General features: G+C 36.9%; 2 long non-coding RNA genes across 2 annotated transcripts in view; one reads left to right on the top strand and one right to left on the bottom strand.

The window, feature by feature from the left end:
* Positions 1 to 4,703: 4,703 nt before the first annotated feature.
* LOC107316320 (uncharacterized) lies at positions 4,704 to 5,950 on the bottom strand. The gene is made up of 3 exons (XR_001556288.3): positions 5,802 to 5,950; positions 5,496 to 5,544; positions 4,704 to 4,830 (listed from the first exon to the last, which is right to left on the bottom strand). It is a non-coding gene; the product is annotated as an uncharacterized LOC107316320 (long non-coding RNA).
* A 7,838-nt stretch (positions 5,951 to 13,788) lies between these two features.
* LOC146760145 (uncharacterized) overlaps positions 13,789 to 14,649 on the top strand; it is a 114,896-nt gene continuing 114,035 nt past the window's right edge. The window contains exon 1 of the long non-coding RNA XR_014948148.1: positions 13,789 to 13,859. This is a non-coding gene — a long non-coding RNA (uncharacterized LOC146760145). The remainder of the gene's footprint in view (positions 13,860 to 14,649) is intronic.

Here is a 14,649-nt window from a genome sequence, read left to right on the forward strand (position 1 = left end):
CCCCACTGTAGCATTAAGCTGCAGTTGTCACAGATCCTCTGTCCAAGGGAAACATCTTGTTCCACAGCTCTGAGCACGGTGCAGTGCCAGATTATAATTCAGTGCATGAAATCCCTTCCCCTGACTTTCAGCCCTCTATCCTCAGAGTCCCAGGCAACTACTGAACCCCAGAGGTGGGCAAGTGTGTCTGAATCTAGTCTGTCCCAGAAAGCACCAGCACTTAAGCCAAACAAAGCCATTCTGGACTCTTAGATCATTCAATGGCATCACCTGGCCTTGTCACTGGCCTCCTTGTTTCGGTGGTCCCTCTTGTTTCAGAACAAATGGAGTCCAACTCAGACATTTCCCTGATGACTCTGCAGACATTTTGAATAAACTGAGGAGTAAATTTCCTTCCACACGGATTTTTCTTCTATTAAACACCTAGGAGTGTACTTATCTCACCAAACCTCTGATCCTTTAAAATTAAATTACCCTCCCCCGGTGAACCAGATCAAAAAAAGACCTTGTAAAGCAGAATAATCTTAGCTCGTCCTGGTTTTCCTGATTAAGCACTATTAAGATGAATGCCCTCCCCCGTGTGAATTACTTCCTTGAGGTCCTCCCTGTTCTGCTGCCCTTGAGTTATCTTTAAAAGCTGCAAAGTTAACATTTTTGTGCATTTCAGAGCTTGGAAAGAAATGTTTCAAATATAAATGGAACCCTGTAACAAAATTCATCCCAACTTTTCCCCCATAAGCTTATGTAAAAATGGTAATGGGAGGCTAACAGCCAAAAGAAAATGTAACAAAAGCAAGGGGAAAAAAATAGCTTTGGAGAAAAAACAAAACCAAAACACCACAAGAAAAAGATACACAATTTAGGAGTTTTCAGAGGTGATATTCTACCTTTTGTGCAACCCTATATAGAGGATTAGAATGCAGGCATTTCACACAATCTCAGTTAAATACAGGAGCATTTTCACCTTCAGGGTGCTATAGCCAGTGATAGCTAGTTGCTATTAAGATTATGTTAAACCTTCTGGATAGTAAACTTTGTCCTCACCTCCAGCTCTCCAGTTTTATGTGTGAGGATGCTGAGTCAGCCTGAACTAAGAGGCAGCTGGTGCTCACAACCAGCCCCCTAACCAGAGCTGTAGTTGTGCATGCCAGAATAAATTTAGGAGTCCTGTTTTACCATCTAATCAAACGCTGTGTCTTAATCTGCCCCAAACAGCTGCCTAGTTTGGGATCTGAGCTGCGTGCCAGCCTGCCACTTTGTGGAAGACTGATGCAGAAGGCTTTTACCTGTTCTTATGCTGTTTATATTGAGCTGTATACTGCAGTATTTAGACCCATGTGAAAACCTACACACGAAGCACTGTTCACACTCCTGCCTTGTCTGGCATGAGCTCTTTCCATAGGCAGCAGCAACTGCTGTGACACCTCCACTCCAGTTCTCAGAGCAAGATGCTGTGCTTACACGAGTCAGCTGTCTCACACAAAGTTTTTAAAGATCCAGCCAACCCCCAGGTAAATCATGAAGAAAGGATTTGGTCAGCTGAGAGTCAGTGACCTGTTTAGGGACCTCATCATTTGCACTCAGAAGTAGCATGTCTGAATTGAGAAGGAAGTTCATCAGTAGAGGAACTCAGTATATTTATGTTTTTTTATTATCATTTTGCTTTGAATCTAACCAGACTTGCATTAGGATTTAACTTTCGAAGTTATTAATATAGGACGGAACTTCTGATTTGGAATTCCTCTGTGATTGCTGTACATCATTCCTATTATTAGGAAAAGTCCAGAATTGAACTACTGTTTCTACTTTGCTTTCTTCTATGGGGCAGTTAAACTGAAGAAGTCTAATTTCAGGCATGTTTTGTGCCTGAAAAAATGCCCTAAAATCTAACAGCAGAAAAATCCAGAATATCTTCAAGCTCGCTTTAATGGATAAACTGTGCAAAGTCCTATCGCCAACATCCATGAAAAAACAAAGGAAATGACTCATATTTTTTATATAGTCTTTCATGAAAGTGCGTAACAACATTGGAAGTTATCCCATGAGTAGGAAGACCTGTGGGTGTAGCTGTATGTTTTTATGAACAATATTAAATACAAGACTTATCATTAAGGAGCGGTTTGGTATTTTTCTCTGTAAGCAGAACTTAAGGAATAAGCATTAGATCTGTTATTCTTACTGTTTATACAGAAATATTCATTTAGATATGGATAAAACTAAAATACAATATAATCCAGTGAGTGCTTGAAAGCGAGCCTCCCTTTTGATACATGACGATGTATTAAATCGGGCTACATTTTTAGTAATTAAAGTAATATATTTGTGAGAAACTATAACATTTGGAATAGCACAAAAGTATTTCTGAAAGTATAGAAAGCTGCCTCAGATTTGTGGGATCATATTTGATTCTGAAAGTTTAGCAGGAAGCTGATAGATTCAATTCAGTTTAGTTTTACTTGGTGTGGTGCTTGGGGTACCTCTGTGATGCATCCGTGGGCTTAGCTACAGTAACAGAGAAAGAAGCTGATGACAAAAGAGCAGTAAGTCTGCAACTGTTCCTCAGAGTCTCCATTCTTTTTCAGTGTGTATCATATTTTTATTTCTGAAATTATGAATAGAAGAAAATATATAATTACTAACGTGTATCAGATGTTAGAGGGACAGGTTTTTCAATGCTGTGAACAACAATAATAGATGAAGCTATAATTACAACATCTCTATAATGAAGATCCTGATGATACAATTCCAGTGTTAACTCAGTTGGAATTTTATCAGTAAAACCGCTGCAAAATCTAAAATTAAAGTGTAGGTTTCCAAAAGACATTAAAAACAATAATTATGCTGAGCTGCACAGGTAGTTACAAAATGTCATTAGTCCAGATCTTTTGACCTCCACATCATAAACTGCAGCATCATTTCATTGTCTTCCTCACACCTAAGGCATAACACACAGAATGTTACTTAATGCTCCTGAAATTAAATGCTTTCTAGTGACATATGAATGAAAAACTTCATTGTTGTCTGATGTAACTGAAAAAAATCCTCCCCACAAAATTAAGATTTCTTTTAGCCTTTTCTCTGATTGGCAGATTTTCCTCTAAGAATATTGTTAACAGATTGAGAGCCCAAAGTACAAAGCTCATCTTTGCAAGTTTTTCCCTAAGTTGTCAGTAGCAACTAAATATTATTGTGGCTTCAACTTGGAAATAATGAGGATCTGCAAGTGCATTAGACTAGTACTTGCTGTCTTCTCCCAACAGTGGGGTTTTTGTTTTACTCCATTTAAAACAAAGAATATAGTTAGAGAACAACTTGCTGAACAGGAAGAGCTACTAAAGGACTCTCAAGGAACAAATATCTCCCTCTTTATTCACATTAGGCTGAGGTGCTTTCAAATTAGAGGTAGCATTTGCAACACATCTTAACAATACCCAGAATATCCTAGACAGTAAGTAAACAAATGTATGTAATACACACAGTAATATGCCATGGTATCAATATTTGTTGGAAATATCCTCAATTTTTGGTTAGGATGGTATCTCTGATAAAAGCAGTTTTATTCGCGATTGCAATGGCTGGTGTCCTCATAGCAGAACACCTAAGGACATGATGTTACAGTTTTGATACCTTGTCTCCCCTATGTTTTCCCCTCCCTTTCCCCCTTTGGTTGGGTATTGCTGTTTACAATTTTACCCAAGGTTTGCGTTTGTTAATTACATTCTGAAATTTGTTATTTCACGTGCTGTCTTGTGCCTGTCAGTCGCCATCCTGCTGTTTTTGTTTCCAAGATGTCTTGGTGCTCTTATCATATTGATAAGTTGGTTCCTTTCAAAGCTTCTTCCATTCTGTCCCAGAGGCCTTTGCTAAACAAAGAAGTGATTTCAGTCCTTCCAGGTATCTCTTTAGGCACATTCTTAGGTATGTCACAACTTGTATATTTTTACAATGTGTACAACAAAACAGTTGAACATACATTGTTGCTAGTTTATACAGGTATATTGTTAGTTTTTTTTAACTTCTCCTCTTTGGATCCTTTATTACTCAGGTCTTATTTGTCCAGTACCAAAAGTCAGTAGTTCTGTCTCAGACAGCTGGACAGACAAGAGCTGCAGACTTTGTACTTATGACTTCTACCTAATAACTAGAGATTGCTTCACTTATAGAATGAGATCTTGAATTAAAATATTCTTATCTTGTTCTAAATGCAGAAACAACATTTGATTCCCACATATTGAAGGTTATTTTCTTACACTGTTTTTGAGAGAAAGCTCTAATCCAGTAACTTGTGGCTTAAATGCAGCTATAATCATTTGACAAGATTTTTAAAGAATAGTTTACCAAATGAAATGTGACTCTAAATCCAAGTTACATTAAGGTGCTCTGGTTTAACTCAAGCCTTAATTCTGTGAGCTCTAATTACTTGAACAGACCTGAGCCTGTGACTTGAAAAGAACTTGAGGACATCCCACAGAGGGAAGTGGCCAATAAACTAAACAAATGGAAGTTCAAACTTCTAATGAAGTGCCAATGGTAGGGCAGCAAGTCGCCTCACTATCAGGATAAACCCATTGCTCACAGCATAAAGCCAACTGCACCAGCAGTCTTTCAAACCTGGAGACCCGTGCTCTCTGCTGCATATGTCACAGTCTTAGGGTAAAATGTCAATCCCTCTTACATGCACTGAAGGATAAATAAACTCCAAGTTTTTTTTTACTGTTTTTTTTTTTATTATTATTATTATTCTTTTTTAAATTATTCTTGCATACAGTACTCATAACTATAGACACTCAACACCAGGAAATAGTATGGATACTTCTGCCAGAAACATCTCTGCAGGAGGAAAAAAAAGAAAGAATTAAAATGATAGCAGCAAGGAAGGGAAGGCTAGGCTGCATTAAATGCAACACCATTAACGTACAAACACACAAATACTCTTCGGGAGAATTTAAAAAACCCTGATAATTTTGTTTAAATTCCTTTATTCAAATGAAGATGATAGCTGCCGATAGTTAATATTCTGATTTTATCACTGTTTCATTCAGTGTTTGCAACAGTTTCCTCCAACATGCATCCTGCTGTCAAGGCAGACAGAGATCACTGGAGAGGGAAAGCTCTGCCTTCCACAGTTGAGCTGTAGTATCCAGTGAGATGCCTCCTCTCCCTGAAGTTTGTTTCACTACAGGGTTCATTTCCTATGTGTATGTTTTGTCCTATCACATACACTATGCAGAAAGTACTAACGAACTCTGCTATCATTCAGTGCCTTCATTTCTCCTATGGCTATTTTTTCCAAAACATTATTAATAAGGTTATTCTTTTAACCTGTCTTCCTTCTCTCTCTTCTACTTCAAGTTTGTTCATTGCAAAGTTCTAGCTGTTTGTTTCCTAATAAAATACTCTGGTAGACTGTAAGTGTTTGGTTCATTAATTACAGACCTCACCCAAACTGCAATATCTGCTAGATGATAAAGTGCCTTAGGATTATACATACATACTCAGTTTGGAGCATTGGGTTGTTTCCTTTCCAGTACTGAAGTGCTTGACCTGAAACATAAAATGTATATTTGCTTCTGTTTAGTTTTAGCTTCCTCATTCATCAACTAACTTATAAGTTAAGAACTTCAGCATAGAACATGCTCATTTGTCTATTTGAGGAAAAAAAGCATTTTCCCTTATTGTTATTAGATATAATATAGTTGGAATAATACAAGTGTATAGATATAATTACAGAGTAAATAGTCAGAAAATATCTAAGGAAAGACTCACCAACGTTGAGGCTTTCAGGTGAGATGGATACTTACCAATGTTGAGGCTCATCAAAAAAACCAACACAAAGGAGCGAACTGCAGAAATAGATGCTAGTTTGGTGGTGGTCAGCCCTTACATGGGATCTAGGAGAGGTGGAGGCAAGCTCCACCCCATCAGGGAGCACAGCTGAATTACTTCATCTGTGCTCCTGCAGCTGATTCATCGTTTGCTTCAGATGGTTAATCAGAGGTTTGGGCTGCGATCCACAGTTTCCCTTACAAATACAGATAAAATAACAGATTTTCTTCTTCTGAAAAGCAATAATCTTCATGGCAATGGGGAAGATACTTCAGGAATATGTTCTTTCTTTCCAAATAATGAAGTTTTGTAGAAATGAGAGTGAAATGCTCTCTATTTACATAGAGAAGAGATCCTGAAATGATCTTAACTGTGTAATTGTCAGCTTAGAGTTATTGTAATTAGTGCTTCCTACACTGCATTCATATCATGGCTATTTGACAAACATTGCTTGTTTGGCAATCCTACTAAGCAATGTCGACTTAGTCTTTCAAAGTAGGAGCTTAGTAGCTGTCTTAGGATCAACTGAGCAGCAGGATCAGCTCTTTAATCACTGAAAGATCAGGGGGGTCCAGAAATAACAATTCATTAATGTTTAAAAAGCAGACACAGCTGTAAATGATTGTTCTTCTCTTAGGACTGGATGGATGAGTTTGCTATACACAAAATAACTCCTGTTTATTTCCACTGTGTGGCTTTCATGAAAGTGACCATCAGGCTGAAGCCAGATGCTGCTTTCCACTTGCTTCCTTCACTCTCTACACATCCCTCCCCATGCAGCGACAGTGCATTCAGTTTGTGTTTCTAGTCTGTGCTGCCATGGCAAATCAGCAAGGGGCCTTCACATCAGAGCCCCGGATGCTGTAAAAAAGCACCGTACTTCTGATGTTAGGAGTAATGGACAATCTTTCCATCTATTGCCGTGCATATTCTTATTTGGAAGAAAAAATGTTGAGAATCAGAGCAGCAAAGGGGTATTTCTGTTGTGAGTGAGAACATCCCAAATGGCGAAATGTAAAGTAAGAGAAAAGACTTGGATCTCAGTTGTACTTCTGCATATTTAGAGTATATGCATGAGGAGATCATTATTCAAAGAGCCATGGGACTGTTTCACTTGCTGTCAAATAAACATGTTTATGTCACCAGAATATTTCTCTTTTCTGTTAAAAAGACAGCTAGAGACATAAGAGTGTAATGCATGGGAATTGAATCCACTGGGAATGTTCTTGGAAGTGTCAGGTATTTTTCTCCCTGACCAACAATAAAATTGAAAGACCTAATTCCTTAACTTCAGTTGCTTTTCTCCTTTACTTACAAAAAAACTTACTCAAGTAGGTTGTCCTTCTAGGTAACTTGTGACTGTATGGGAAACTGTTGATCACAGCCTGAACCTCTGATTAACCACCTGTGGCAAGCAATGAGTCAGCTGTGGGAGCACAGGTGAAAGTAATACAAGTGGTGCTTGGTTCCACCTCTTCCAGAACTCAGAACTACCAGTGAGGCAGGATCTTTTTTTCTGGAGGTGGCTGTTTTGTGGATTTTAGTGCTAATCTTCAACATTGGTGAGTGTTTTTTATTTAACGTGTGTTGTTTCTTTATGAAATGTTATGGACATTGGCTCATTCCTTTGAGGGCAATATTAAGCATTATACGTTAAATAATAGCATCTATAATAAATTAGTAGAAAGGAGTCCCAAGTATGAACAGAGCTATTCTGATTGTTCTTTTTAAGTGGCTATTAGTAGCAATTGATTAGAGATACTAACTCAGTTGTTATTAACCTCCATGCTATAAAGTAGATTGTTTTGATTTTAATTTAGTTACGTTTATTACTGGCACAGTCATAGTTAGACTTGATCAATAGTTATGGCTTATGATTATATCTAAAAATAATTAAACACATCACCGAAGATATGTATTGAGTCTTCTCACATAAGTCCTCTTAGTCTCTACTCAATAGCAGACCTTTCATGCTTTCAATGGTTATTTCAATTAGTGAAATCAAATTTGCATCAGGAGGATCTCAAATTATGGAAGTTCAAGCAACATCTTCCTGCTTCACTTTTCTCACCTGCATGCAGATATTCAAGCTGTAGACCTTCAGTGAAATCCATGTCACTGCTGTGTAACTTTTCTCACATGCTTCTCTGTTTTACAGTAGTGTTCTTCCTTTCATGTTGATGCTGGTTTTTTGTTTTATTTTTGTTGTTGTTTTGGGGTTTTTTTGTTAGTTTTTTCGGGTTGGTTTGTGTTTTTTGACCAGGAGCTGGATTTTCACACTTGGAATATCAGTTCATCATTTTCAAGTTAACACAGGGTTACATGCATAATACCAATTGTATCTATACGCAACAGCTATGTCAAGAAATATCTTCAAACGCTCCCCAGGTTATTTTTAGCAAATTAGTAAATGATATGATTTAACATGTTCACGTATCATTTTTCTTTTATCTCAGCATTTCAGCAAACGCTTAAATCAGGCTTCACTTTAAATTTGTTTGTATTATATAGGTACATTATTGCATTATTACTTCCCTTTCCTGAGCATAATTATTTTCTATAAATGAATCTTGTCTTGAAAGACAAAATGAATTGAGTAATATTGCTTCGGGAGAGAGCCTGCTTAAGTTTTCTATGTGTCCGTTACTAAAGATATGATATTCATTTAAAAAGGTAGAAAAACCTTCGTACCCTGAGGAAGCTCTAGAATCAGATTAAGAAAAAATGGATCATTAACAGTACTATATAAACAGCATTTGTATTGATAAATCCATGTTAAAATTCTTTAGAAGAGCTAATAATTCTAATGCTAAATAAAAGAGAGATCACTGTTTCCAGTGAGGAAATGGCTGCAATTGCTATTTTGGTAGTGGGTAAGAAATGGGTGTTAGACATCATCAGTTATTATGATCCAGTGATGCAGCTGATGATAACAGAGGTCGTTATTCTGCAGGTGAACACTGAACTGCAAAGCACATGCTCTGTCACTCACTTCACATGCTAAAATAACAATAAAAAGGAAGATTTATTTTCATTGTTCGTTTCAAAACAAACTGGTGTTTTGAACATTCTTATCCTTAATCCTAATGCGCTGTACATTGGCAAGTATGCCTCTTCAGGATGTGCTCTTGATAATGTGTTCATATCTAATTGCACAGAAAACTGAACTTATCACGTAGAAACATTAATACTCAGCATCTCTACTTCCTAACAGAAGTGACTTGTGAAGATATTCTTGGGAAGACATCAAACTTTGGTTTTGAACAGTCTGTCTTTTTTTCTATAGGGGAGAGATGCCTTTTATGTATTTATGCCATTGTTATCTCACCCAATTGAAAATGTGATCAATCCCTTTTCTTGTAGAGAGAAGAACTGTATTGGAGTTCTTGTTTCTTGATGTTTGAGACCTATTTAAAACCTTATGCTATAATGATGAGTCATTAACATGTAATCTCCATTTTATCTGTAATTAAGAAAAAGTAATCATAATGTGGGTTAAGTTTTAATTTAAATTCTAAATGATAGCTCACTTTCTTTGGATTTCATCTTTCTTATCTCATGTCATCGTTTCTAGAACAATCTCGGTGTGTCTGTCCACCACAGCTTACATTTTATTATTACTGTTATAAGTATTTCCCCCCTTTCATTCTAGTACAAACTTCTCAATTCTAGTACAAACTGAAGGAAGTTTGAAGGGTGCAGTGTGTGAGGCTCTGAATAAGCCATTTGCCACTGAATTCTTGGCAGTAAATGGTGATATTAGTGCAATTATTGGCAATTTACAGTTATCAAGATAAAAGCGTTCTTAAGTGGATGTAGCCAGTTCAGAGGTGATTACTTCTTAATGTAGCAAAAAGCAACTCATTTAATCTTTATCATTGCCTGTATTCTTGTTTACTTGAGAACACTCTAAGTGCCCCATAACTTCAAATTCAATTATTTTATTTTTTATTACATGGTTCCATAAATATTCTATTAAGGTTTAGTGTTAATGAGGACACGTAATAAGCAGTTACCTGTAAAATAATTCCATCTGAACTACTTTTCTGTATAGTGCATCTTGGTGGTATTTTTTTTTTTCTTACATGTTAGGTTACAGAGTGCATAATACTACATCTATCAATGCAGAAATAGAAAGCCAAAGATTTTAGGAGGTAATTCTGTAGTGCAGATCAGTAAGCTAAAACCAATTATCCGAAACTCTGTTGATCTGAATCACCATAAATAAGTTGTACTTAAACAATTGCTGGTAACAGAATGCCAGTGTGGAAGTGATTATAATTTCTGTTTCACTAAAAGATATGGCGGATCTCTGTCTCTTTTACTTAGCCTTTCTTCCTTTACTTTGCAGTTGAGGAATTAAACATTTTTGAGAGAGTAAGATGTTCTAGACTATAAATCAGAGCATATCCTTTCCAGAAGAGATACTGTGCCTCTGAATAAAGGATTTTTTTAATTGTTTTTAAGTTAGATTGCAAAATGCAAACATTTATTGTTATTATTCACAGAAAAACTCGTGAAAATGATTTCAGAAACGGCGCTGCAACAACAGGCATTATTACATACCCGTTGCTAACAGTACTCAAGTAACAACACAGCTAAGTATTCAGCAATATAATTTATGTATGGGTGTGCTTGATAATTATACTTCACAGGGAATTTTTCATTATACTTTAATTTCATGCCCACTCTGATAAACTTCATTGCTGTGGTGCTTTCTTTTTGCTCTCCTTCCTTTGACTAGAAGAATGTTGCACAGATGAGACCATTCTCTGGTGTATTTTGATGGCATCTCTACCATTTTTTATTAAATTTCTTTCCTATTATGATTATTTTCAGCTACTTTAAGTACTTCTTTGACTTCTTATGCACTACAAGGACTTTATTTAAGTTACACACCTTCATAACTCTTAAATTACCACTCAATAACAGCTTTATACATTCACTAGTAATCTCCAAAGTAGAAATGCTGGTCAGTTTTGTTGCTCTGCTCTGGACTCACATGTTTCATGTATTTAATTCATATGTGTTCATTTCAGAACGGAGGTTTTTGGTTTTGCTTGTTTGTTTTCACCATGCTTTGTTAAGGTTCATTACTATATCATCTTCAATTTAATTCAGTTGCATATTTATTTTTTTTTTCTGAGCAAAATCATAAATTCTTGTTGTCTTGATGTTTATATCAATGTGTTCAGGCATATAAAAAAGGATTACCTGAATATATATGGTTTAACTTGTGTTTATTGTCTCTTAGAATATAGGTGGTTTCAGATGGATAAAATTCAGGTTTACAGCAATCTTCAAGGGGAAAGAAGGTTTAAAAGAGCATACTTTTGAAAAGACCTGTGTGTTATTTCTTTCAGATAAAGCCTCTTGTTAAAAATTGGTAGCTTCCTTATTCTGGTTATCACGAAAGCAAGTTTGTTTCTGATTTGGTTGTTACTCTGACTTAAACATGATAGGTACTTCATTTGAAAACTGTCAGCCATGTGTGGCAGCTTCAAGCTGAAAATGGAAGGAGGAAAAAAGCGAGCTAGCCACTACTTTTTGTTATGCTATTCCTTGCTAAAATGAAGTGGCAGATCATAATAAATCTAGAAGAAAACAAGTTAATGATGTTTGTAAGTAGTCAAGCACAGCTCTCTTTTGATCTAGATAATGACTTATTCACACATTCACAGTCAAGCTCGTGCTTTTTCTGATATGTAGTTCATAATGAACAGACTAACGCTGGCTGTAGCAAATTTCCCATAATCAGTCCTGTCCAGAGCTGGGGGAAGGTACCTCAGCATGCCACATCTCTGGAAATGTGTAGGTTTGTAGAATGCTACTGGCAGTTCTGGTAAACCCATCAGACACCTTTTCCTAGTAGATCTCTTATTAGTGTTATCTTTGTTACTGTTTTGTCATCAGTGAGATTGTTCAACTTAATCTGGTGTTACAATTATTACTTGCCTAACTAGTCTTTCTAGTTTGCCACTAATACATGAAACTTAAGGGTCATTTTAATTTTGGTTTTGTTAGAGCAGATATTCCCATTGAATCACATTCATCCCAAGAGCCCCAAGGAATTACATTCTTTAGAATGTGCACCTTGTTTTAGTTGCTAGATTCTCCTGTGTAGCAAAAGAGAAGGGTTTTCCTGCAAGGTGACCTTTGCTGTTTCTGTCTTGCACTGCAGCTTCCCAAGTCTTTTCATTAATGTGACCCACGGGGTTTCCATTTGCAAATGTCCCACTGTCCCTGCTTGGACTTGACCTCAAGCTGACTTTGGCATTACTATTGCTAGGAGAGAATCAGAGCTCAACTTGGGGATTTACTTAACTGTACGCAGATTTTACTGTGTGTTGTTTAAATGCACATTGAACTGTTTACAGTGCTTCACTAATATATTTTGAAAAGTAATTGGATAGTTCTAACTCTGCAAAATTGCTTATATGAATGTGACAATGCAGTACACTGCTGCTAAGCAGGTTTTAATCAACTTGACATTGGGCTCGTTTGGTTACTAATCTCAGATGTCTGTGCTTTATTTTTTGTATTATAGGAAGGAAGTTTCAATAAATATTCAAGATGTACTAAGTAAAAGTAATTATTTAGGGCTTAGCTGGGAGAGTAAGCAACAGAATGAAAAGCCACATGAGCTGAAATGTAGATTTTATGTTTGTTTTTAAACTCATTCTTTGAGTATAAGCTAGATTTACATGAAAACTCTGGATCATCGATATTCATATGAAAGCAGTACAGTAGACTTGTTTATTTGGAGTATATGTGTGTTCTAGGAGTCACCTTGTACAAAAAGATGAGCTTTAATTAAAATAAAACATCTGTTCCTCTTATGAAATGGAAGGCAGCTTCTAACAAATCATGCTTTTCTCTATCAAGAGAATGGAACGCTTATGGTTTTACAATTAAGTGTTTTCAGGGAAAAAAAATAAATAAGGTTCTGGAAGTTTCTCCTTTGGATTGGCAAAGGGCTGGGTGGGCATTAGACCTCACCAGGGTGGCAGAGGAACCGGGAACACCCACTTTATTTCTGCAGTAGTCCTGGGGTGACTGAACAATTATTTATCTCCTCAGTTTCTTGGGCCAGATAAATCCTTGCCTTCCACTTCTGCCATTGGATGGCACACGTTCAGTTGAAACGTTGTAACTTTAGAGGCTATTTGCATTGTATTTGTGTTGCCAAAAATTGCCCTCAGCTGCAACCTCCTTTATTGCTCATTGAATTCTAACCTCTCCAACAAGAGCATTCTTCATTTTCCCCTGTCCATGATGTAAACAAATGCAATGCTTCTAAAACAGCATCTAGAAGAGCAAGCTCTGCCCCGGCCTTGCAGGTAGGTCTGCCACCATATGTGCTGTTCTTGATGCTGTTATGATATCAAGACCTTTATTTACATTTCTGTTTTTTTTCTGTTTGGCATGCACCCAAGTGGGTGACCTGCAGCTAAACAGAACATGCCTCAGGGCTGTGAGAGGTTATTGTGTGTCCCTGATCTCCCCCAGTCTCAGGGCCTTATCTTCAGGTATCAGTCCCAGCCTAGCCTTGGCCTGTCCATGTGGAGATGCCTGTTGACTGGGCCTGGCCGCCATTTTCTTTTGGCCCTGCTGAGGTGGTGCGGGGTAGCTGCAGTCTGACTTCTTGAGGCACCCTCTGTGAGGGAGCGGCAGGTCAGTGCTGAGTTCTGACAGGACTTTTCTCCTCTGCCTTAAAATTCTACCTTAAGGTCTTTTGAAGGTTAGAAACTGCTGAAAAGGAACTGGGAAGAAAGAGTGTTGTCCCCTTTGCATGAGGAAAGCCTGTACATTGCCCTACCTGGTAATAGCAAAGGTGTTTATAGCATCGGTTTGTTTTAACAAAATACTTAAGTTTACCTATAGCATGAGAAGAATTAGAACAAAGTTTGTCTTATCTCTGCTCTCATTAATTTGTTTGCTTGTTGCTATTTATGTTGCTTCAGGTCATTTCCTGCCACAAGCAGTGTCGTGTTCTTGCTTGGAGCACCTGAGATGGTGGCCATCTCCTCAGGGTGAGTCATGGCTCCTGCAGCCTTTGCATGGCTTTCTTACTGCTTTGACAGTTTTGCTGTCTTTGCCTTTTGCTCTCTTCTTGTCCAGAAGATTTTTCATTGGGTGTTGTGTTAATTAAAGGCAAACAAGTCATGTCTTACCTTGGATGAGAAAAGATAAGAGTAGGAGAAAAAGAGGCTTAGGCTTAACTCTTTTCTTTGTTCTCATCTATCAAAGGAGAGACTGCCATATGTTTTCTCTGCATTTTCTGCTTATTATATTTGTAAATGTGACATATATTAATCACATGTTTTGTTAAAAGAGTTTTGCTCTTTTGAAGCTATTCATATTCTATTTTGTTTAATTTACACTGTTACTTTCTGTTTTTATAATTGCAGATAGGGTATTTTAATGTTTATATGTAAAATCTGAGCTGAATATTTTTGCTGGAATGGTACGTAGGAGGATATAGTATGTGACAAGTATGTTAACTGTATCTGATTCCAGTAATAGAAGCCATAGTTTCTTCAGTAATTTTAATGGAGACTTAAAGATTGATACCAGTTGTGAAGATACTTTGGGCTATATTATTAGGATATATATTGTATATATATGGTGTTTATATATATATTTGGTATAACAATAAGGTTATTTTTTCCTGAGTACCTTGAAAATATTTATTGGACTGGTTCTTAATTCATAATTCTTAGGCATTCATACTCAGAGGGTTATTCATCCTGAGGTTGCTTTGTGACTACAGAGAAACTGCTGTTTGTTCAGGGTTACAGTTTGCCTAGGTTTTGACCTGGT

Source organism: Coturnix japonica, chromosome 7, assembly GCF_054131305.1.
Source record: "Coturnix japonica strain WE chromosome 7, WE-NBRP24, whole genome shotgun sequence".
In the NCBI taxonomy this organism is placed as follows: domain Eukaryota; kingdom Metazoa; phylum Chordata; class Aves; order Galliformes; family Phasianidae; genus Coturnix; species Coturnix japonica.